At 40.1% G+C, this 25,313-nt stretch overlaps 1 long non-coding RNA gene across 2 annotated transcripts in view; it reads left to right on the forward strand.

Annotated features, from left to right (window-relative positions):
- The first annotated feature begins 13,553 nt into the window (after nucleotides 1–13,553).
- LOC117163532 (uncharacterized) overlaps nucleotides 13,554–25,313 on the forward strand; it is a 176,662-nt gene continuing 164,902 nt past the window's right edge. The window contains exons 1-4 of one of the 2 annotated variants that reach the window (XR_013059195.1): nucleotides 13,554–13,711; nucleotides 14,152–14,570; nucleotides 14,845–14,959; nucleotides 15,066–15,349. This is a non-coding gene — a long non-coding RNA (uncharacterized LOC117163532). Of the gene's footprint in view, nucleotides 13,712–14,151; nucleotides 14,571–14,844; nucleotides 14,960–15,065; nucleotides 16,184–25,313 lie in introns of those variants that run through there. The other variant, XR_013059194.1, reaches the window with a different exon arrangement.

The raw sequence follows: 25,313 nt of genomic DNA on the forward strand, positions 1-25,313 counted from the left end.
TCCATCAGACACTCTAATTAAAAACTTATTAATTTCGAATACAAAGACGTAATACGACGATACGCCTATCTATCCAGCTTAAATTCTCTTTATAAAATTACATAACATCCAAATATCTAACACAGTCATATACAGCATTAGAGATGGTATTTTCTCCATCTTCCACGCAAGTTCCATAACGAATATCCGCACGTGTATTTGCAAGAGGGGGAAGAACAAAGAGTATTCATAGCTCGATTTAAACAAAGACGCTAACCGTCCTGCGAGTGTCAAGCGGACCGACATCACCGAGCTATTCGAATGAATGTTGGTAGAGCGTGGACGTTTGTAATACCATGGAATTAATCTATGCCCGCGTTCGTAATAATAAGGAAATGTTTCAATCTCCGTGATGTATAGCACACGGTGCCGGTTCGTTCACAGTGGGGAAAAGGGTCTTCGTTGTTCCCAAACGACAACGATTGTCGCTGAGAAGCGATCAATCTCGTCAACGAGTCAGACATTGGGATCAGGAATCCCTTTATGACAAGTTCTATCTAGGAGAGATGCCGGTCTTGGAACAATAAAATCTACCAAATCGAATAGTCTTGATTGTCGCGGTGATTAGAAGAATTGAATCGCCTGGCAGTGAATGATTTATGAAACGTAATTAGCTTTGTTCTGTAAAATACCGTGTGAAAGACGTAGCCGTAGGAACAGTGACAAGGTACAGAGGATCGTTTTAGAATTAGTCAATCGTTATTGCTGACGATTAACAACGTTTAAATGTCTAGTGTTAAATTCTTCTTCAAAGGTTGACCACTTACTTAACGCTTCATGGTTTTCGAAGCTTTCTAAGCAGTATTTAATCGCCAGATAATTCCTCGAGCTGTTAACACTCGGTTTACGTGGAACAATAATTGGAGATGAAATAATGTGTAGAATTAGAGGCTATTCAGACTTAAAGTCGTTTAGTTTCGATTAACTTGTATTAGAAATTTCAAGTTTTCTTACTGAATAGCTACGGTGACTTACCATGGGAAAGAATTCCATACACAGAGATTATGGCAATTGAATTTTGGTTACCTTTCGCACTGATGAAATTCATTTGTTTAATTTTACACGTTTCTCGCGCGATGGCAAGGATATTTAAAAATTAATTTATTTATTTCATTTGATTGAAAGTAATTTTCTTAAATATATAGATTGCTCGTCAATTTCATTCGAAATGAAATAGCTCAGTAAAATTGCTGCAAAGTGTTTATAGGAAAATTTTCGCTCAAACGTATTAAAAATTTCAACGAACACCGTAAAAAATAAACGAAACCAGTACCACGAAATAATCATCGATCTCACTATAACGTTCCCTTTGATCGATACCTTTACATATTCAAAACCTAACCGAACTTTGATAGGCGCGCAAAGGCGCATTCGACGACCCGTTGTCTTTTAAGCTATCAAAGTCGAAATACTTTATCGTAGTCACATAGGAACGCGAGTCGTCGTTCGTGGTTCACGTGCAACGAACTCGACGGGATTTCTGATTTATCTGGATAAGTTAGCAGGACGTCATCCCCTCGGTGGCAGCCCTCCTCCGTTGACGGTGCCCCCCCGGAGCTTCGGCGTCCTGCTTTGACTTTGATAACTATACGATAGTTGCTTTCCGCTGGTGGGGTGGAAAGCAGAGACGCGGTAGCGCGGTACGGCGGTTTATCTTCGATTACGAACGTCTTGGCTCTCGGTTTCTTGACTCCAGATTTATGGCGAGCGATTTGTCGGTAGCACCCAGATTAGAATTAGTTTGCGGAACCTCAGATCCGCGTTTGTTTGTGATCCGACACTCCGTCGGGGTTCGTACCGTTGGGAGATCGAGATCTTCTCCAAGAGAAGAGACGTAACCCTTGCTCGCTCGTGATCCTAGAACCAGTTGATCGAGGGCACAGCGAAATTAAAATCGTGCCTCGATGAAGAAATCTCGTGGTTATCAGAAAGATCGTTCCATTCGTTATTTGATAGGCTTTCGCAACGATTCGGTGCTTAGGAAACTCAATCGAGAAGCTCGGCAGAAAGGTGATGGATATTTTTCCTCAAAAATGCAGCGATTATAGGAATTAGACTATTAGAAGATTATTACAACTTGTCAAATAATTATTTCATTTTCCTGAACAATTTGCGTAAGTTGTGCCATTTTTCAATATTTAAAGTGTTTTCATAGAAATTGAAGGTTACCGTGGAAAATGAAATACATGCCATGAATCGATAAAATATAATCGTTAGAATATGATTGTCCGAAATATGTATGTCTTTTTTGACATTTCTGATAGGATTGATAGACAGCGATAAGCCACGATTCAGTCGAACCAAAGACTGTCTATAAATTTCTACAGTATATGTACAGAGGATAATGTGTAAAGCACGTATCACCCTTTCCGTAGGACTTTGGTAGTTTGCACCCTTCTACCGAGCAATATTAATATCTCTAATCATTCACCAACCCCTTCGTACCCTTATCAAGGGACACCATAGCCGTCGGTTGAAACGTGTTATTCAGATTTATCCCATTTGCCTTTTGGGACCGTATTTATCCGTAGAACAAACCAAGTACATAGTCTGATAAAGCGTTTGTTTCGCGAGTGGGATTAATGCTAAGCCGCGAATGAAGGGTTCGAATAATTTTTTGTCTTATACAATCGCAAACTCTCGAGCCGTTTCTGAACAACCAACTAACTACTCCTTGACCACGCTGAAATTCTAAAACTGAACGCTCGTTAGTCAATTGTCAAACTGTAAAGACATCTTTTACAAACTCGGTAAGTGGAAATAATATAGTTTTTGAAAATGGAACATTTAACTTTGCATTAACAAAGAAGCATTTTAAGTAAACCTTAGACTATAAGAGAATGAGAATTTTTGTTAAGGTAAAACGAAACACACGCTTGAAACTTGGTTTCTATGAATTGGAAACTATATACCTACATTGAAGGGGATAAAAATCATTAAAAGCTCGAGAATCTATATCTACTTATTACTTTCACGATATCTCCATTTTTACCAGCAACCTATCAAACAAGCAGACGAAAGTTTTCCAGCTTCCTGGCTGGCCGAGCAGATAAGGTCGTTCCAAGAGACGGCGGATCATTGGTGAGATATTAAAAGCTCGCAGAGGAGAAAGGACATGAACGAAGGGAGGAGACGTTCGGCCATTTAGCCGGGCTGGTTCACCTTTGGCCAGCTTCGTCTGGTTATTAATGAACTCGCTGATAGGAAGTGTCCGTCTCCCGGCGAAGAATCGCCTCCCAGAGCAAGGCTGTCACGTATTCGGCTTCTATTTCCCTTAGCTAACGCTCTCTATATGCAAATACGTACGACCGGTCCCTCCACGTGTCCTCTTTCGCGTGTCTCCTCTCCGCGTGTATGTATGGAAATGCGTATTATCGAGGCCGGCGTGTGTCGAGCCGCGTCTTTACGCCACATAGCTCGTCGGTGTTGGTGCACGACCTGACTCTTTATAAATAGCGACTTTGATATCCAGTCGCGCCTTTATAGGGGATGAAGCCGCCCCTATACGCTGGCCCTATGGGCCAGACAGAGAAAATGCTGACTGCGTTAAAAATTAGAAGGTCAACATTATGTATTAACCGGACCTCTTTTATCAAACTGTTGTGCGTGCGTAGACTAACACCCCCTATGGAAAAAATACATTCTCGCTTATTCTTGAAATTAGTTGACCTAATGAATGAATTTCATTCGTACGTTTGCTCGCGTGATACTCCGTTTCTCCAAAAGCTTTGGAAATTCGACGAGGTTCCGTGCGAAGCTCGTTAAATTTTCACTTAGAAATGGACTGAGCAATTTTTAAATTAGGGGAAGGTAGATACGCGAGTTTATTCCATCACACAACATCCTAATAATTTTGTTACTATTTTGAATATATATTTTTAAAAGACGCTTTACAAAAGCAGTTACGAAATGTGGATGACGAAACTTCGATGTATCCATTTGTTATTTCATAATTGTTGCTCGGCGAGTTTAAACATTGTAAATATTTGTGTGTAGAAGAGGAATCAGAATCAGTTATTTCTTGTACCAGTACTCTGTATCTGGAAGAATCAAATATCGTTTCTTTGTTCTACTTTCAAACAATGGAAATGACTTTAAAATATCCAAAAAATTTAAGTCTGACAAGATAACTTTCACAAATAAAGTTGTTCGATCGTACAAACGATCCAGTAACCGAGATATTCGAATTATCGCGATACTTTGTGCAAAAGAAATGATCTTGGCCCATCTGATCTGATGAATGGAGTAAAAGCATCGTCTTGGAATTTTAAATAAAAAGGCGAGATCTATCGATATTTCTTTCGGCTCGCGTTCCGCGATCGTTGATAAAGCAGCCAGTGCTGTTCAGTTTACCTGCAAGAAAGACACTTTATCTTCCTAGAATGGTCTGACGGTAAATATATATTTTGCTCGGCGCATAGTCGTTTGTGTTTTCACGACACAATAGCATATTCGATAAGGAAACGGTAGAGAAACAATTGCTGTCAGAAACTTGGGGCCGTATGAATGATATTGGAAGCGAGACAGCAGCTGGGTGGCGCTGAGCGCACCTGTCGACTTCCTCAAAGAAACAACCGGAGCAAACAATCTTTTTCTCTTCATCTAATCAAATGTGTCATTCACAGTCGAGTTCAACCTACTTTCCGACATAATTCTCGCTTGAAAAAAATTGCTTCGTGTAACACGCATCCTCTACTTCGGCTTTATCGTTCGTTCCGTAGATAGAACACGTGTTACAATCTGCAGGTGCTTGCTTCCGTTAATTCATGACTGTAATTAACACGTTCCACATCGGAAATTAGGTTTCTGCGGACGTTTAGGAGAAAATTTAGAAAATTCAGCGTATTAGGATTCAGTGGAAAATGTTTAAGCATTTAATTGGCGTAAGATTGCAGTTGCGTTGATTTTTATTTCCATCTATTATCATAGGTTAATAATGGTCCACATGAGAGGTGGGAATAGGAATTTCTAAGTTAGGATAACTAAACTTATGAAATTATATAAAATAATTCAAATGTTCAAGGATAATACTTTGATTATCAACGCAAATCCATCGTGTGTCTAAAATTATTATAAAAGACTCTAATGATTTCTGGAATAATAATATGAAAAATGGAAACTTATCTCACAAATTTCCTAACAAAATCGTTCAATTCATCTGATTATCCTTCATCGGTTCTTGCAAAAAAGGACCCATTTCTTTTAAAAAATACACCGATATAAATATAAGCGTAGAACCCATACAAAGTACGGATGAATTGAATTAAATTAGTATCGCCGAAACTCCATGCAATCCAGTCCATACCTACAAATTATCAGACCTAAGCCACAGTGAAACTTCTACTTACTGATTTCGAGAAACCCGGACAACCTCATAGAGATTAGGGCGACTCGCGATGATAAAGAAGCATCCACCAATCACGGGTCCGGATAGATTCGGTCAAAGGTGTACATTTTAGACGCGTGAACGGTTGGCTCTATTAGGGTCGCCATAAGTTACAATTAGGTCAGTTGGGGTGTGCCAGAGCTCTCTCTAGATGTAGGTGTCGACATGGAGGGTGTGAGGAAACTCCCGTGGTCGACCGGGTAATGGTGAAATCGGTGGTCCCCGTGCCCGACGAAGAAAGCCAACTGGTCTCTGCATCTTCGGGAGATATCCAACAGCTTGGTCTATACTGATTTAGAGGCTGTCTAATTTCAGCCTTGCGACACTTACTGTCATGCCATCTATAATGCATAAATAATTACCACTTAGCCTCTTTGTTGTTGCAGTGCCATGTCCGGTCCTCGCCTGTGGTCGATGCTCCACTCCGATGCTTCTTTGTCCACTGGAATCGTTTAGGACCGCGAGATTTATTGGTCTGTAACGCACGGCTTGCCGGAATCATTAAAGATCGATAATTTATAGCTATCAGAACGCTTCTGTTTTCTAGAAAACGATCACCCCGCCGAGATTAACGAGGCTCGCACAAAGGATACTTTAAACGAAGTAGAAATTTCGATGACTAGTTTGCGTTAGGATAAAATTGACGGAACATTTCTTAAGGGTATTTTGTATAGATCGTTTATTTACTTAGAAATATATCGAAGGTGTGTATTTTCTTCAAATTTTCTTCCTATCAATTTTTACTGGAAGAGAAGTCGAATGCACGAGATATGTTTGATTATAATAGGCAGATAGAATTCATGATTATTACGTAAACATTTCCCTGTAATAGTGTTTAATGGAAAATATCTTTGAATTTTACTACTACGGAAAAATTATCATGGCAGCCATGCAACAATATTTTTGCACACACTTTTATGAACTTCTAATAAATCCATTATTTTCATTTGAAAAAGATTCAATATATAGCCGGAATCTTATCTAATAAAGTTATAGAACTTCAAATTGATACGTTAAACATCTTTCCTTAACAAGATTTCCCAAGATCGCCACATTTTATCATTGCCACACGAGTGTAGCTCGTTAACAAAGTACAATCTCAAGTGTTGATACGCGATTCCACCTCACATTTCCATCCCTATTGGCCTATTTAAGCTCGAGTCGACGTCGGAAGGATTTAGAAACATAGAACGAGGTTTTAGCATCGGTCGGACGATTGTACGTGTCATTAGATACTAGCCGTCTACTCTAGTCGGTTTTACGGTCGAATCGAGAGAGCAGATCCGATGTTCGATAAATTTTTTCACGTAAAGCCATCGTCGGTTCGATTCGACAATATCGACGCGCGTCCTGTTCCACGAGAATAATCGTCCTCCGAACGAAAAATCAAAGTGGACGTTAAGATAGCCGGGCATTTTGTTATCTTTACGGCCAGCCAATCTGCCGACCATGATTCTCCATCCACTTGGCTGGTCTATGAACGCATGCAGGCGGGAAAACGAGCTCAGGTGGACAACGCGATTTCCAAAGGTACACGACGATACTCTCTGGTCCCCCGTAAACGTTTTACGACACCGAGTTATAATTATTTTATTATCGTCGATCGTAAACGATCGGGCAAGTGAAGGTAATAATATGCAGTAAATACCTTTAATGGACAGCCTGGGACCCGACAGGACGTGTTAAGACGTGGCCGCCGTAAAACAGCAGGACGTCGACATGTTTTCCTGCATCGATCCTCGATTCGCCTCGATTCAACTTAATTTATCTCGAGTCCTTGCAAATGGAAGGAGGACAGGGCTGTGCGCGCCGATTGTCGACAGGCGATTTATACCGATTTTCTTGGTAAACGCGCCGATCCATTCACGGCGAACACGCGGACCTCTAATGTCCTGGCTAATTAAGTACCTATTCGTCCTTCGAGAAAATAATTAGCTTTATGCTTCGAGGTGTGCAACGGTATTAAAAACATTCTGTAATATCTGCCGAAAGTATAGAAAAATTCATAATTCGGTCATTAAATTAAAATTTAACATTTTTATTTTATATAAATATATATATATAAAATTATATCAAATGTATATAATCTGTCTTTTACGGTCCGCAGAAAAATATTACAAAAATCTGCCAATAGTTCACGATATGTGATTAGTCTTTATTCAATGTCTTGGTTTCCTTTATTTACGCAAAACTCGAACAGACGTTCGATCCGCGGAACTGCTCCGAGAACCCCTGCCGCTCTATTCACAATCACGGATTTGATTTAGCGGTGGAGAGGCAATATAATGTCTCTAACGAGAGTGTAGTATAAGGATAAGGGTAGGAAGCCGAATGGAAGAGGCGGCGAACGAGCTGAAGGAGGACAGCGCATAATACCATAATGCCAAACCAACACAGTCCCGCTCATCAGTATCTTTGATTAGAGGCTCTATCCTCCTGATTTGCTTCTAATAAACCCGTGAAATCGCCAGGGGTTCGTGCTATCCACCGGGCATGTGAGTCTTGAGGATCTGCTAAGGAGGGTAATCATTTTTATCGATAAGCCCGGTATCATTTGAAATTATTAAGCAGCTGGAATTACACGGGGCGAAATTCTCGAAACGGAAGTCCATGAATGGCGGATGAAACGAATCCCGGGTGGATCTGTTCTTCCTGATTACGCAATTGCGAGAAATTATCGATAATTCATCTCTAGTTTGGTTAATTCTGTGTTTTGAGCGTGTTTTGAACTGAAAATTTGAAGATGTCTCAGGGAATTTTTACGTCTAACAGATTTATTAGATCCATTCGAAACATACACGAAGACGTAGTAAAGAGTATTCAGCGCGGGAAATACAGAGGAATTGTTTCAAGCAACGGAACAAGCGTGAAAATTTCTTCACTGAAATTGAGAATGTACGGCACGATGATGACAAGTTGACGAATTAATGAAGAACTTCATAAACTTTCAAGCTAATGTTCCATAAAAGAAAGATTCAACACTCCAAGCATCGATCTGTTCCTAAATTTGTCGCAGCAGTATGAATTGTAACGAATGTTATGGACTCGAGGAAGAAAGGTTTCACATTTGATAAGCCCAGTTCGATTTAGGAGTAGCCATCTACCAATGCTTGGCCGGCAAATATTGCGGCGGAAAGTTGGCCAAGTTACATCGTAATTTCCAGGTTGAAAGTTCCAATACGGCGGCCGTTTTTTCCGGCGCGTTTCGAATCTGAATCCTTGGAAAGCGAATGAGCCTCTTTCGAGGAGAGGGAAACGAAAGGAGAGTGGGTTGACGGCTGCTCGAAGGCAGCATTATATACACTGGGAATACCTCCCGCTGGCTGCAGAAATCACTGGCGGGACTTAATAAGCGTGGAAAGAGCCGAAGAGATAGAAGATAGCTAGCCGGATGATGCGAAAACTTTGCTATATTAGCCGCTTTGGCGATCCGTAGCGCTTTTGCCACGCCGCGAAAACTTGCGGGATACGGGCACGCGTACCAACATATTCTCTCTCTCTGCCTTTTACACCCGTATCGAACTCCAACTTCCCGTGGAATATGTTTTCCCTCGGAGTTCCGACGAAGAAACGAAATATCGCCTTCCGGTATGGAGACCGAATATTTGTGCTTCTGATTCTAATCGAGGGGAAAGCCGCATAGAAGTTCCCTGTTTCGCTTTAAACCACCGAAATTAGTAGCTAGTCTAGTTCGTGGGATTTTCTTTTCGATTTCGTGCTTATCACGTTGCCCTGAAGTTTTGTCAAAATGTAACTGAATATCGATATAGAGATCAGAGTATAAAAAAATATGATTAGCGATATATCGTAAGTAATACCTAATTTGTATAATCGAGCAGAAATATCACAATACCTATCAAATTCAAAGATATTTATTATTATTTTAATTCAGTTACTCTAACCATTAGGCAATTTCTATGTCAAAGTTTTAACAGTTCACACGCTAGAATTCTTCTGAAATCAGCGAATGTCCGAAAATATTTCAGCTAAAGCTACAGGAAGGCGTTACTAGCTGATTTTCTTCCAACTCCGGCAAAACTTGCGACGCGTTTCCTTGCTTTTAAATCCGCGAATCCCACGCGGCTCGTATTTAAAAGGTCACGAAAAGAGAGGAGAGGACGGAGAGGATCTTGACTCGGACCAGACTTTATCAGACGCCTTTTCTCTCTTCCTTTCTTTCCGTTCTTTCAGTGGCAAGAAGTTAATGAACGACAAACACTCTCGCTCTCAGTCTTTGATGCACTGGCGTCTTGGCCCACGCGTCACCATAATTACGTCGTGCACGCACGCGTGTCCCATACTGCGTGATCGGGGTGCTAAGTGCATTCGCAGCTTCTTCTAGCCTCGCTATTCTACCGATGCTGATTTCATTTCTCTTCCAATGATCCTCTCACTTACTCAAAATTTCATTTTCATATTTTTTCTTAAGAAGAGATAGATGATATCATGTATACCGAAGTACAATTCCAAAATGAAATGAATTTTTACAATACTTTTTTGAATACGTGTAAATCAAAGACTAACAATATTCGTGCAGAGATATTTAAACGAGTAATTATTCGTATATTGGAAACACGGAGACTGTAATAATGCTTCAAAATTTTAGTGTGACTTTTAAAAATGTTCGAATATTCAATATTTAAATTTTTCGATATTTTGACCTAGGGATCAGTAATCTATATCTCACACCACGTAGGTAAATCTCAGTATATCAAGAAATAATAAATTGTCAAACTTTCGAAGGAGGAGAATAATATTAATAAATATCAAACATCCGACTACCGCATAGATATTCTCATACGTAATTAAGATCCGATACTCGTAACACAATCGAACGAATAAGTAAAACAGTATGTATAACAAAAAAACAAAAAAAAAAAAGAAAGAAAAATTGGCAACGATATCATTCGTTACGATCATTCGAGATCAGTGCAACAAGTTACGAAGGGTATATCGGAATGACGTTATGATGTCACGATGACATCATTGTCCGGGAGATCTGCTGCCGCTGCACCGAACGGAGTCGGCCAACGCTCCAGACAGGATATTATCGCGGCAGTCATTCGCTAATTGATCCACCGTAGTGTTTTATTTTACGCCGTCCAAACGCGGTTCTCAATATCTGATTGATGCTCGGTTTAGAACCAGCTGTGCACAATATCGTCTTATCTGTAATTGCATTACTTCGATCCTACAGTGTAATTATGCTTGTCGCGCAGATGTCTCTCTGCTACGTGGTTCATGCAAATTTTTCAGCTTGCAAGATTGAGACGTTTGAGCTCTGTTCATGTTGCATTCATTGAGAGACGATCTTCCGTCACGGTTGTTTCGCATTCGTTTCGATAATATCAGTTTTCTTAACTTTTTAATTATCGGCTATACGATGCGTGTCACAAGATATAATTGCGTCATTGCAACTGTCTTTGTGCGTATATGATATGTATAAGGTGTTAAATATAAGAATATAAGATCTTAAGAGTTCAGAATACTTATTAAAACTCTGGAACATGATTAACGAGTTAAAAAAAAATTGTATGTGCGAGTATTTGCCAACGTGACAAGTAAATAATCTACATGTTTAGAGGTCTGTTTGAAAAGAGAAATCGATCGGATATGATGTTAATTTAAAAAGAAGATTGATAGATGCTTCATCTCGAAGCGGAGAAATGAGAACCGTTTCAGTGACGATGCTATTAATTCATAGAGTTCATAATCTATTAGTTACGTTAGCGGAGGAGCGTTAACGAGTGTAATGGCAGCACACGCCATCTACGTGTCATTTAATTCTGACACCCTCACACCATCGATGATCTCATGCCGCGAGCCGACTTGACTTCGCTTAATTGTTTGTTATCATTACCGAGCGCGTGCTATTGAAATTAATGTTGATCTGTCTCAGTTAACATGTGCGCTCCCATAAAACCTGCTTCCGGCGCGTTGGCCCAGCTCACTTGATGGAATTAAGCTGCATGCGTCTCGTGTCGACGCTTGTTCCCCTGAAATAACCAGTTTTTCGACAGGCATCCGCTTTTCGATGTTACGTTCACCTCGACTGCACTCAATATGCTTGTTTGATTGCGTGCGTACGACTACAGTTTACTTAAAATAAATTACCTGAAGCAATTTTATTTTTTCATTTTATTTGCTTACAAGAAAAATCCAATTTTAATTTGTCTAAATTTTATAAAGGCAGCAATTCATAGCGGACTTCACCTTCGTTCTCCGTGCAGAAGTTTGTTCCCGATCAGTCAACTGAACCCTGAAGTCGTTTCTGGTTGAAGTTCATCCCGTTGATCGCAGAGAGAACTTCCTCTCATTGATGGACGATAAACGATTCTAATCTAACGCGACCAGCGAGCCAACGCATAATATGGTCGTTGACCCTCAGCCAATGATTCTGATCTCTCGACCCCAGCGTGTTATTTGATCGTTTGAACATCGAAAATTGTAGAAATGCAAGCTATTGTGCGGAAGTAAATAGCTCCGTCTACAGAGAGTCTACTGCAATTTGTGTTCATTTCCCAACTATGAAGCTAATATTTGTATTCATAGATACTTCACACTGGTTCCACGTTTTCTCTTATATTTGAATTAATTTGCATATTTATCCATTTGATTAAAAAAAGGTTTTAATTTATGGTATCGTACGAACATATAATATATTATACAAAATATATGGTGTTCAATGAGAATATTCATTCGACTATTATATTAATATTATATTATCTTACTCACTATAGTCGTTACTTTATACATACTCGTACCTTTTTAAGTTGAGGATTTTGTAAAATATCAAAGCAACCTACATATTCTTAAGTACCATTTTGTGACCTATAAATAGAGGAATTCGATATGTACAGGTACAAAATTGCATAAAAGAACGAATATTATTCGACATTCGTCAAATGTGTAGATATAGTATATACCCGTACACGATAGCTGGTGAACGACATTATCTTGAACAACAGCTTTTCCGAAGCTGATAGGACAAACCTGATTGGCCTTGCAAAATCCAAGTACATATAATTTGCTTTTATGACTCGATAGCTTCGCGAAATGTGTTCCCAACGACGAAATCGTCGCCGGAGGAATCAGAAAGTCATTCTGGATATCGATCCCAGACGAATCCAAATGGACAACCCACTCGCGATATAATTTAATGATCATCGAAGGTTTTTCAAAGAACGCGGAGCAGTGTTGTCCGTAGCGCTAAAACCGGCTATCGCGATCGGACACGTCCGCAACGGACACACATAGTCGTTGATCGCAGTTTATTACGAATCGGGCACGGTCCAGATACGGCCGATCGTCGTTACGTGTGCTGCTCGATCGACGATATTATTACAGATTGCCTGAACGGCCTGTGAAATTCATGATGAGCCGTTTAATGGCTTTCGACAGCCGCGAAAATGATCCATTATGTTTCGACGCAGCAGCTTGGCCTTTGTTGATCAACCTCGAGCATCATCGATGCACGAGAGAGCTCTATTAAACTGTTGGTGCAATGCTTGCTTCATAGTCGCTAACAGTTCTATTCTGTTAACCTGGTAAACAGAAAAATTGAGTTGATTCGACGAAATCGTTCACGTAATTCAGTTGTACCTCCAGTATTTGAATTAATGGGAATAAATAATACGTAATTCGAATAGGAGAATGTGAAACTTGTTAAGATTTTCAGGAGTCTCGATACTTTCAAGAGTTATCGAAACTTAGAAATTCGAGACAAAATTCAAAACTTACCGATGGTCCGCGGATATTTATGCAAATTCATTGTTTTATGAACACAATTTAAGAAATAAAAACCTAAACGACGAATTGTTTCGTCTATTAAATAAAATATTACAAACAGTATTCCACTTGAAATACTTTATACAATATATTTCTACGAATTATATGCATAATAGACATTTTTATCTTTGCGTTTCTTATACTTACTAAGAATTTCAAGAGTTTTAAATATTCCGAATTATTTGAAATAATTTTGCTGTTTCTAATACACAGTGAGAAACTACGAACCGCTTTGAATTTAAAATTCAAATGGGCCCGCCGCTAGTAGCGACGCTATAATTGTAAATGACCAATCACATCAAACGTCGAAGATGCGAAACGTCATTTCTAAGATGGCGAGGATATTGATGACACGTAGAATTTTCTCGCGATTGAATATAAAATTTGTGATGTTTTTTAAAATGTTCAGTGTATGAGTATGTGTATATGTGTGTTTGTGCTGTGAGCTGATTGCTGCATATGGACTGATATTTAGCCGATAGCAACGTGAAATATCAGGTACCCTCTCTTTGATATTAACCTACACAGTAAAGGCTAGATTTCGTTGTCATGTTTACGAATGCAACATAAGAAAAATTAATACGGTAAACATGTCAATGTATTATTACATTCGTATCTGTAATCTATTGTCATTACTTGAGTTTGTTATTGTTCAATTCTGTGTACGAAAATTTTTATATGATTTAGAAAGAACATACGCTGTATGTACATATATATATATATATATATACATATTTGACAGTTTAGTTGCCACTAAACTTTTGGTAATATAATTACAGAAGTACAGATTCGATAGACAATTATTTTAATTATCACTATTGACGATTCAAATATGGTAAGATCGATGGAGTGAAACGTTTCTTTCTTTATTCTTTCTTAGGATCTCTATCTATTTCCAAATTTTTAAGCGTTCCGTTTTTCTATTGTACTTTTTCTAGCGATCCATCTCGGTGCGCGCGCATAATTAGACTGAGTTATCGGCGCCAGATTCGGGGACAATGGCTGTATAAATATTCTCGTCGGGAGCGGTCCACGTACGTGGGCAGATGCGTCTTGCGGATACAGGGTGGTCCTGACTAAATGCAACGTGGATCAGAACAAGGCCGACTCGTAACGAGCGCGTCGCGAAGCGCCTGTTACGGCCACGCTTGATGCACGACGATCTGTCGCGTTTTTGACGCGAGTCGTTACTTGCCACTTCTCAGGCCATCGCCGAATTCCCTTGCGTTCCGTGTACGCGTTGCGATTCCACGATCTTTCGTCGATCCTTGTCAACTAGCAATTCTTCTAACCAGCGAAATAATAGTGTCTCACGTGTCTTCAATAAATCCAAGATATTAACGGATCAAAGACCTGTGTAAGTTACTTGCAGCTTAGGTTACTGTTATTCTTACCATATGTTATGTTATGTAACTGAAATCTAAAAGCGTAATAGTTCTGAAAGAATTTATTTATGTGATGTAAATACAAATGAATGCTCTATTTATCTGGATGTCTGAAGATAAACGGTTTATGTAATAGACATTCATTGATTCTGTCCATTACGTTTTTTTATTCAAATAAAAGAATTTATTTGATAGAAGTTCAATTCGTCCTAATAAATAGAGATTTACTATAATTCTTCTTTATAGGGTATTCTTGTAAGTAGTCCCGCAAAGTATTACTCTGTTTATTAGAGTGCTGAGAAGAACTTAAAAACTTGAAATAGGTTGAAAATAATCTGCTGAGAAAACAATCGTTTACTAAGTAAGTATAAATTATCTAATATATTAAACACCATTTTAATACTACTTATACTGAAAAAATCTAAGAAAATATAAACCTCATTATATCTGTGTAACTCCATCGATAGGTCCACTACTTCTTAAAAACAAGTTACGCTATCAAAAACTCTGTGTTTGCAATCTTCAAGATGTTAAAAATTATGTAAAAATCTAATTCCATTCTCGCAACGAGAACCACCAACGAGATAGTGAACTGATCGACACATGGAAGAAAGAAAAGCTGCAACCATTAATAAACGTGCAACACGACATCGTAAGTGGGATGGTAACTCATGCTGGGACCGGAAGAGGAACGCGGTTATAAAATAAATGTAACGAGTCCTGTTCGATAGTAAAAGGCTAATGAGAATAGGTGCGTGCGAATGCTGTGAGACAACGCCCCAATTAACATAACGCATCGTGCGGAGACATTTATTTATTTATATTCGTCTCCAGAGAGTGGTGGAGGCGGTTGGTGGAGGGGGCGGGTCGAGCTTTATTTATGGTCTATCAAGTTAATTAATAACGCTCTCTATCCTCCGTCTCTGTCGTTCTCTTCTCGGGCGTGTGTACGACTCGTCGTCGCATGGAAAAATTAATTCGGTCATTAACGGATCGTATCCGTAACAGTATGATTCGTGTCCCTCCTGAGTCTCCCGAGACGACCGAGAAAGATGAGTTCGGGTCCCATGGGCGTTTTCAGAAATATCGATTAATCAACGAAAGGGAGAGGTTGTGGATACAATTGATGGCTTCTACGGTCTCTATCGCTTTGCTTCGGCTCTGACGTACAATTGAAAAGAAAAACAGGCAGGATATGGCAAGGGACAAGATGATATAATGTGATACACCTCGGATAGATTATTAGTGGATTAATGGATGTTATAGAAATGCTTTTAGCTTTTCGGTTAGTTGCATAATTGATAGATTTAATTGATAGATACGTATAACGATAAGATGCTGGAAATGAAAATTTCATATAAACAGGCGATTCACTATATTACTAGAAACTCATAAATAACAAGATACGAAGGATCTGCGATTGATTGTCTTATTGTGTAATACAAACTACCAATTTCCAATTTAAAAAGAAATGAATTTTTGATATAAAGCATAGACGAAGGGAACAGGCTTGTTAACAACTATTGTATTTTTCTCAAGACTAATTAATAAGAGAGAAATAAATCAGGTGATATGGTAAAACGAATTAAGTAGTGAAATGGATATCGAAAGAATAAGAATAATTAAAAACAAATATACAATGTCTACAGAAAGTCTTAATATTAAATACAAATTGGAAATTTAGAATTCTGCACGAACGTATGGCAAGAGGTAGAATTTATTTCGCAGGCGTAAAAAATGATGCCCACTAATTGCATAAACCAACAAGTGTAACCCAATCCAAAGTGTCTCCATAGTCAAGAGGATGGATAATTACCATGATACGAGGCCCGAAATGCCGGTGTAACACGATCGGGCCACTTCTCGGGAAAGAAGGACCTTTTCAGACGGCCGTTTGAATTCGGCTGACCTTCCCTGTTCGAAGGATACTATCTCCTTTAAACCGTAGAGCCCTCTATAAAACAAAAGTCCTCGTGGCCTCTTAATGACCCGACCTAGCGTGTTTCTCGAGGTCGCGGACCACGAATGCGCCACGTCGTAAAATATCGAACAAAATCTTTCCATCGACGTCTTTCATCTTTCTTTCGACGACGTTCACGGCAAGATCTCTTACTTCTTTTCTCTCTATTTTCCAATTAAACGAATTTCCATTAGAAACGATCGTTGGATCGTAATAAAAAATAAAGATTGTATAGTATATATTTATCGAATCAGCGACGTGTAATCGACGTTTTGCAACGTTTCGCGTGATGTTTCATGTTATGAAACGTCATTTAAACGTGGAATGAAAAGAAATCGTGTATAATAGAGATCGTATGAATCTTGCCGGCGGAATAAATTCTGCAATTCGAGATGGAAGTCGTAACAATTTTTTCTCTTCGGATCCGGTTATTTTAGAGTAACGTTCAAACCAGCCGCAGAAATGTCGCACCTTCGGTCTTAACAACATGATAGAGTGCGAGCGACAGCCAACTTTATCATTCTTGAGCGTGGTGGGTGCGTTAACTGCGGTGCACGCTAGTATTTTGCTGGCCCTATTAATAGATACGTCTGTGTCTATGTAGCCGCAGCATTACAGATATTAATAGCCCATAAATTCAACGCTATTTCCACAGGTAAAAGTTGTACAGCAAAAACTCGCAGGCAATTCTTTGCTATTTCGCGGAAGCTATCGTTCAACTGATACTGACAATAAGCGACGTACGAACAAGAAAATTACATTTCTGACGAACTGATTTCTGATATGATTTTAATTGTTATTTGATATTCAATAACCAAAATACTAATTATAATATTGATTATATTTCATAGCAATCATTGAACAATTGTCTCTAAAAATGAAAATTTTTAGTGACGAAATAGCGAACAAAGTATATGTTCTGCAAAATATAATAAATAACACGTTATTAGGTTTCAAAAGTTTTTATGTAACATGCGAAGATAAATACAAATCACTTCGTAGGAGGACACCGTATCAGTACTTTTTAAACAATCAATTTATTATTTAATCAATTTGTGTAAAACTAATGATCAAGTTATAGAAGGAAAAATCATATGAAATTACGTAAGCAAACTTTGAATCCTATTAGAGATAGATAAATCTACAAGCATCGTATTAATTTATACGCAAAACGCACTAACCATCGAGCCAACAAAAGCATGAACAGCGTAAACAGATTTCGCTGTCCATTAAAATTCCCCGATTACCCCGTCTTATTACCAAAAATACTCCAACGACGTACGCCAATTTCGTTAACAAACATCATCTTCACGCTTCTCTCTAATACTTTTCGCACCTGCAACAGGACAGGTCTTCGAGAAAAGGTCTACAGTTGCAGACATTCAGTCCGCGATGGAGAGGAACATAAAAACTCGGGTTGCTGGCTTTTCGATGGAGCGTCGCATTTTAATTATTTCGCTAGGTTTCGTGATGACGGTTTCGCGGGGAGCGAGGAAAGGCGGGCAGAGGTTGTGCACTGGGCGGACACAATGGGGCACCGTCGAACGAAGGTCTCGCGGTTCTCTGCCAAGCCCTGGTATAATGTTTTATGGCTGCGATCAGCCGTAGAAGTATGAAGTGTCGATAGAGCGAGGCAGAAGCGAAGAGCGGCAAAGATCAAAGGGCCTATAGACGCCGCGTGGTAGCTCGGGACACGCTCGCCCCCCTCCTTCCAGCTCTCGCTTGTTCTCTTTCTCCTTTGCCGACTGGATGGATCTTGCTCCATCCACATCGTGATTTCAGCTATTCTCACCGTCCTTCTCGCTCCTCACGAGACCCGCTTACTCTTCGAGCAAATGTCTCTCTCTCTCTTTTTCTTCGTTTCTTTCTTTTCCTTTTCGTTTTTTCGCCTTTTTCCCCTATTTGTTTCCTTTCGCGTTCGCGATGCTTCTTCCACTTCTTCGCGACCGCGACCGCGTCCAACACTTTTTGCATCTTTTTCCCGAAGATTCCGTGCTTCTCGCGAGGCCATTGGTCCTCCATGCAGTTCTCCAAGATCTAAGATTCTAAATGGAAGAATTCTGAGTTTAAGTGGTTGTCAATGATAATAGTTTGAACGTGCGACGATAAGCGAGAGACTAGGAATGATTAGTTAATATTTGATAGCTTTTGGATGATTTGTATCGTATTTGTATTCTAGTATCGGACCTTTTTAGATTTTTATTTTGCTAATGTCGTAAATGATTGGTGCGTTAAGTGGGTTGTGAAACCTTTACGTGATTTATTCGTCGGATAGAATGATAAATTATAATAAATGGACAATGTGGAAGGGTCAGTTTGCAAGTTTGGATTGCAAGTTTGCAAATCGTAGTGTATATTTAACATACACAATTTCTTTCTAGAAAAATGTTGCAAAGAAGAATTGATGTACTCAAGAATTCATCTAGTAGTAAATTTTCAGAAAATTGCGGAAATATTACCATCTTCTAAATTAAGACATTTCATCTGTTTAAAAAACTTTCAAAAATTAACTTGCTAGGAAAACCTAACAATTTTATTGTTAACAAAAAATTTGCAGCAACTTGTAAGAAGGTTCTTTCAAATTTCGCCGAAGGGAAAGTTTGCTAGAAGCGGTTGAGGAGTGGTAGAAGACGTCAGAGCTTCGTAAGTTGCGAATTCGTTCTGACGACGGAAACCCCGGCCTGAACGTCGCGTTTCGAAACTAATAACGGCCAATTGTCGGCGTATCGCGTACCCGGCGTAATTGGAGGAATAAATTGAAAAATTAGCAGAACGGCTCGGTAGCTCTGAGTCATCAGAGTCCCTCCAGATCCGCCGGTCTGCCGATAATAACAACGACTGGAATGTCAAACGGTCGCTTCGGCCTGCAACGAGCGGCCTAACTCCTTCATTTCCCCGCAAATTGCGAACCTCGTGTCCCCTTATCGGCGTCTCTTTGCGATCTGAAAATTTCATCACGTCATCGGTGACGCGCAACAAACCCAATACAGATTATATACTTTGAACAACCTATTTTCCAAATTTTAATTTTATATCCGATTCGTCGGAATCACTTCCAAAAAAAGTACCGAGAATATAACTATAGAGTTTGGTAAAATTTGATTTTGTAGCTCTATATTGATACTATAGAGAACTGTTCCACTAACGAAACTCTTTCGATTATTTCATTTTATTCTCATTTTTCAAACTACAAGTTTTCCATCGGTAACCTCAAACTTTAAAGATATACGTAAAGTATTACATTTTCCTTAGTTATGTTCGTGAAAGTATGAAATTGCATAAGAATTTGCGACCTAGTGATCACAATCAAAATTATACATATATAATTCTATCGTTAAATTTGAATTTCAAGTTTGCCAATCATGTACCAAGGATTCCTTCTCGAAATAATTAGCAAACTTTTTCCAAATTCCCTTGACCATATACGTAATTCTCTTTTGATTCAAACAAAAAATTCAAAGACATTGGGAACACTGTTTACCTTGTAAACAGTGCAAAGTCTAACCATGAAGAGCGAAGGGGTCAAGAACCCAGTTGCTAATGAGCGGAGGAGGCATCTCTAGTCGCAATCGCATAAATCAGGGCAAAAGGGGCAGAGAACGACGAAGAGATGACAAGGGGAGGGGGGAGAACAACGAAGAAGCAAGTAGGAGAGATAGAGAGAATACGTCGGGCAGGTACGTCGTATACCTGGTGGGTTCAGGAAAACATTGACACGACACGAGGCAACGCACCCGTCCCGCCGATGACACAGCGGCGCACGTGCACTCTGAGTAGTCGGGCATAAATAATACAAGACGCGGACAAAGATGCCGCCCTCTTGACCATTTGTTTAAATTAAAATTATCCCTGGACCGAGCAGAGTTCGTCTCCTCTGGTGTCCGCACGCCGGCTCTTTTATTATAATTGTTAATGGACGCTTGTCTATGTTGCCCCGACCACCTCTGCACGTGGCCTATTCGCGCGCTGATCTGCTCAAACCTCCAATCTGCGTTAATTTGTTCGTTCTGACGCTTAATTTGATTTTTTAGCGCCTATGGTTCTTTTGGTATCGTAAAACATAATTTATAGAGTGTGTCTTTGACCATTATAAATCTATTTGCAGAACGTTGTCTTTAAAATACCAACGTTGTTACTGTTCAATGTTGTTGGATCACAGATGATCTTCGAGAGTATAGGTTGAGTTACATAATGGTTTCCAGTATTTCATAATAATTCTTTTGCTGCGTTTTATGCGACGAGATTTACCAATTGTACGTACCGCGAGAAACATATAAATTAAACTCAAATACCTTTGAGCTTAGAACTTATCATCGACTCGAAGAACAAGAAAGCCCGAATACTAAACTTTCGAATAGTCTAAAACCAGTGTACCCTGTTAAAGCCATTATTCTTGACGTATCAACATATCAGAACCGTAGTAGAACCGTCATGCTGTTAAAATCGAGACTTTTATTAGTCGAGGAGATGGGATGGCCCGGTATAGTTATCGAGAAAGCTGATGACATAAAGATGGGCCAGGATCAGGCTGGAAAGGCAACGAGGTTGAAATAGAATCATCAGGAATTCCGGGCATGACCTTAAATCGACTCCCCGATACCAATCTCTATCGATAGCCTCTCGCTTCGAGGACTCAACTGGATCCTGAAAACACGATAATTCGTCGAAGACTTTATGACGGTCATTTCAGACGTCCTGTCGATTCTCATTCGTAGCTAATTGAACGTTTTCTCACAGGGTTCAAGCGAGCCAAAACAGAAAGGGATAAAAGGTTCGTGACGTTCTTCGAATCCTCGAATCACCATCAGATTCGCCGATCTGCTCGCGTATGCCCAAACTAATTTTCCAATTAGCAACGAGTGGATTAACACCGTTGTGTAAAATTGAAATTCGAACGAGCATCGCTACTATCATATAGTGTCGCTATCTTATAACTGACTGCCGTGATGCTGAACCACGTTAAAGTTTCCGTATATCTAACGATCGGCTAGTAGAAGTTAGACGCTATCGGTTAGCCTGGATCACAGGACAGTTTCGTAAAAACCGTGCTAGACCTGCTGGAATCTTTTTACGCGGGGAATACATTAAAATACGCAATAAGTAATTACGAGCTGATGTTACTGTTAATTAAACATCGTTTTCGCTACGATGTTACAGAAAGTCAAGTCGACTGGAGTCTGAAAGTAATAAAGAGGCAAATAGGTAGTTTCTTGCGCCCGGTAATTATATCCATATAAATATAACGCTTCCTTTTATGGCAACGGTTGATGCAACATATTTTCTGTGATATTATTTTCATACAAAATTTCTATGGACATCGAAGTGAAAAGTTATATCATGAATGATATTGTGTATTTCTAAATTCCAGTTATAATTGTCAATCTATATAAGTGAGACGAATAATAGAAGCGCAAAGAATTGAAAACTCGATAAAAGTAAATCAATTTTCCACGTTTGTGACAGTAGGCTGATTTAGGAATTTTTGTATGTTTCATTCTTATCAATTAGCCACACTAAATCAAACATTTTGTCGAGTATCTAATTTGTAAGAAATATTTGTCTGATGATATAAAACTCATAAGCATAAAACTCATTCGCGCTAATGAAAGAAAATAGCAGAAAAAATTATAAAGTTAAACGCAATATAATTGAAACTGTCTGACAACAACCCTTTATCGACGTAAACCGACGTTTCATCCAATATGATGTTCCCGCATTCGGCGAACTTAATTCCAGCAAAGCGTGGAATCTGTGGGAGAGATGCGGGCAATCGAGAGGAGGACAGCCAGAAAAATGTTCTTCGGAGCATTACTCATAGCCCATTGAAGGAACTATCCAAAGGCAAGCAACATCTTCAGAAAACACGAACGTTAACGTGGCCGTGGCCATGACGCATTGGCGCGTAAGAAAAGCACGACGGGACGACCACGGAGAACAGAGTTGCTCGCGCGTTCGTTCTTCGTGGCTCGAAGAGTAAATAGCCCGACAACGGATCCATTCGAGGAGCGAATAAACGGGGGATCCAGTACGATTCGATTGGTCGTTTAGTAGAACGATCACACGCCTGTAAAATGCGAAACTCGTTCCTACAAGATCCGAACGCAGCACTACGCGCAATTTACCTCCTGCTCCGGAGCGCGGTAAAGCACTTTACACCGGGGTCTGGAGCGGTTTTATCGAATTCTGATCTCCTCCCGGTTCCTCTGTCCTTCACCGCCGTTGAATGTGATCCGACTGATAGGCAAACACGATGCCAGATGTTGGGCCAAGGCAATTTGCGCAACGATCGATTTATGACGGTCATATACGTGCACGATGTTCGCTGCTTTTCCCGTTTAATGGAGCTCCAATAAAGTCGTTCCTCGACGAGGCCAATCGCGAATTACAACGGGTCCTCGCGGCGATTGCTTTTTTCATGAAATTTCGAGAGGTTAGACGGAGATACCACGGGACGATAACAGCCGCAAATATCGTGTTTCAACGAACGTTGTTTATGAAATTTGAAAATCCCCGGGAATCAGGATTTTCGTTAGGTGTGTTTTTGGGTCCGATTAACGACGTGCTTTTCTGACGAGAATGACTGACAGTAGGGACCCAGGAATAAGATTTCAGAAAATATTAACACCGCAAATGGCTTCGTGTGTTTTCGATTCAGCGTCATTAAAATATATCAGGCGTTATCTTTCACAAAAGTTTTAATGAAACTCTTATTTATTGCAGAAAGCGTAGCTTGTGTTCTTAATCCACCACATGCTAACTGAATCATTTATGTTCAAACTTCATTCTTTCGCTTTTCTCAACCTTCAAAAAGCATGAAATTTTGGAATACTCAACAATGTCTTCATTAGATTACCATTCGTCGAATAAAACGTTTGAAACTTATTTCAGTGATATAGTAATTCCGAAGGAACAAATACAATTTTGAAATTTCGTTGGGATTATCTACGATCGCAAATGAAAGTCAAACTTTTCGATTAGTCGATGTCAATGTTCTCCAAATTGTTTCATTCCACTATTCGTTTACCTTCGTGCAAGACCTTGCACTATCTCTGGAGATCGTATCATCGTTGTAACCGCGCGCTGTATGTTCTGTTAAGTAACGAGACAATCCCTCGAATAGCATAAAGAAACGTTCCACGCGATCATTCACTCTAATAGGAGTTGGCGAGCACTGTTCGAATGGAATGATAGATCGGCATGGCGTTGATCGCATCGAGCCCGCGACGAGAATCCGTCAATGTCGTCGGGTGCGGGGAGTTTCCGTGGCCCTCCTCGTTTGACACGGATACCTTTTCTCTCCCCCTTCTCTTGTTCGCCTTCTTCAGAGACTTTGTCTTAGATGCTGCGAGAAGATACCGCGTGGAAGGTGTAATGGATCGCCACACGACCAGCCGCCCCAACCCCCGTAAGGAACACCGGCTGAGATCGGTCAGATTACAGAGAAGCGGGGCATAATGTCCAAACAGTTGCTCGTCAACAACCGTCTAACGGTCCTACAAAACGTCTACCATTGCCGATCGCGCGGCCGACAGTCGAATTCCTCGAACATCGGCCGATCGAGAGCTGAAATCTTCACGAACTGTCTTGGATACCGTTACGAGGCTCTACAACATGGGCTATCGTGGAAACCGACGATGTTCGCGCCGATTCCAAGCTGCTCCGCCAGTAAACCAGATCCCCCGTGATCTGGAAACGAAAATTTTACGGTGGCAACCGTGGTTCGTGTTAACTGGCTCGTCTCTCAATGATATCGTGGATTCCTCTGACATGACGGTAGGCTTAAAGGCTTACTTCGCTGAAGTCATATTGTGCGAACCATTGAGCAACTTAGATGAATCAGTAACAGGAATATTAGCCAAGTGTGACACGCAGATTTCGATACAACTTTCTAGATTCATAGTGTAAGTTACTTGCAACGCATCTGTTTAATGCTACGACGATTAGTAACGTTACAGCCACTCCATATAAGGGTCAATCTTTTTTGATTGTTTATTATTTCCAGCGAAATATTCGAAGTTACTGAATTTTTCTACTAACGTAACAAAAATAATATTTCATTAATTTTTGTTGTAAAAGCCGTACTCGACTCTAGTCGATAATCATGACAATATTGAAGATTCGAAACTAATGCATCTTGATTAGGACGAAGACCCTAATTTATAAAATGCTTCTACTATATTGCTACTATATGAGGACCATTATCGACAAAGAAACACGACACCAAATTGACTTAAAAACCCAGCGAAACCCCTTCGAGTCTAACGAACTTAACAGCAGTACAAACAGCAGTGCAAACATAACCAAGAGTCGATTTAGACTCGGGAAATTTAAGAACCTTCCAATCCAACGGTAGAGACATGGAAGCGTTTCAATCCAGTATAGGGCAGCTGAAGGGATTATTAACCAGGTAGAAGGTAGCGAGAAAATCAAAGCGTAGGATTGGTGTTCACGATGAACAGGCTGAACTATCCCACGGTCGAGCTTCTCCTCCCGCAGGATATTCGATTTCGGTAGCTGTGGCTCGCGTTCGTACGGACTCTACGTCGTAGGAAAACGATGGACGTGGATCTGCGGAAAGACGTGGCACGCCGCGCCGTGGGTGTGTGCGCGGATGGGACGAGGAGATCCACGAGCACACGGCCGGAAAAGGAAGAGGAGAGGGGCTGGTAGAAAGAGCAAACGAGCTGTGGAAGATGAAAGAAGGACGGTGGTATCTCGTGGGTCGTAGTCGAGAAGAGCGAAGAAGGAAGAAATA

Source organism: Bombus vancouverensis, chromosome 9 (assembly GCF_051014615.1).
Source record: "Bombus vancouverensis nearcticus chromosome 9, iyBomVanc1_principal, whole genome shotgun sequence".
NCBI classification, from domain to species: Eukaryota; Metazoa; Arthropoda; class Insecta; order Hymenoptera; family Apidae; genus Bombus; species Bombus vancouverensis.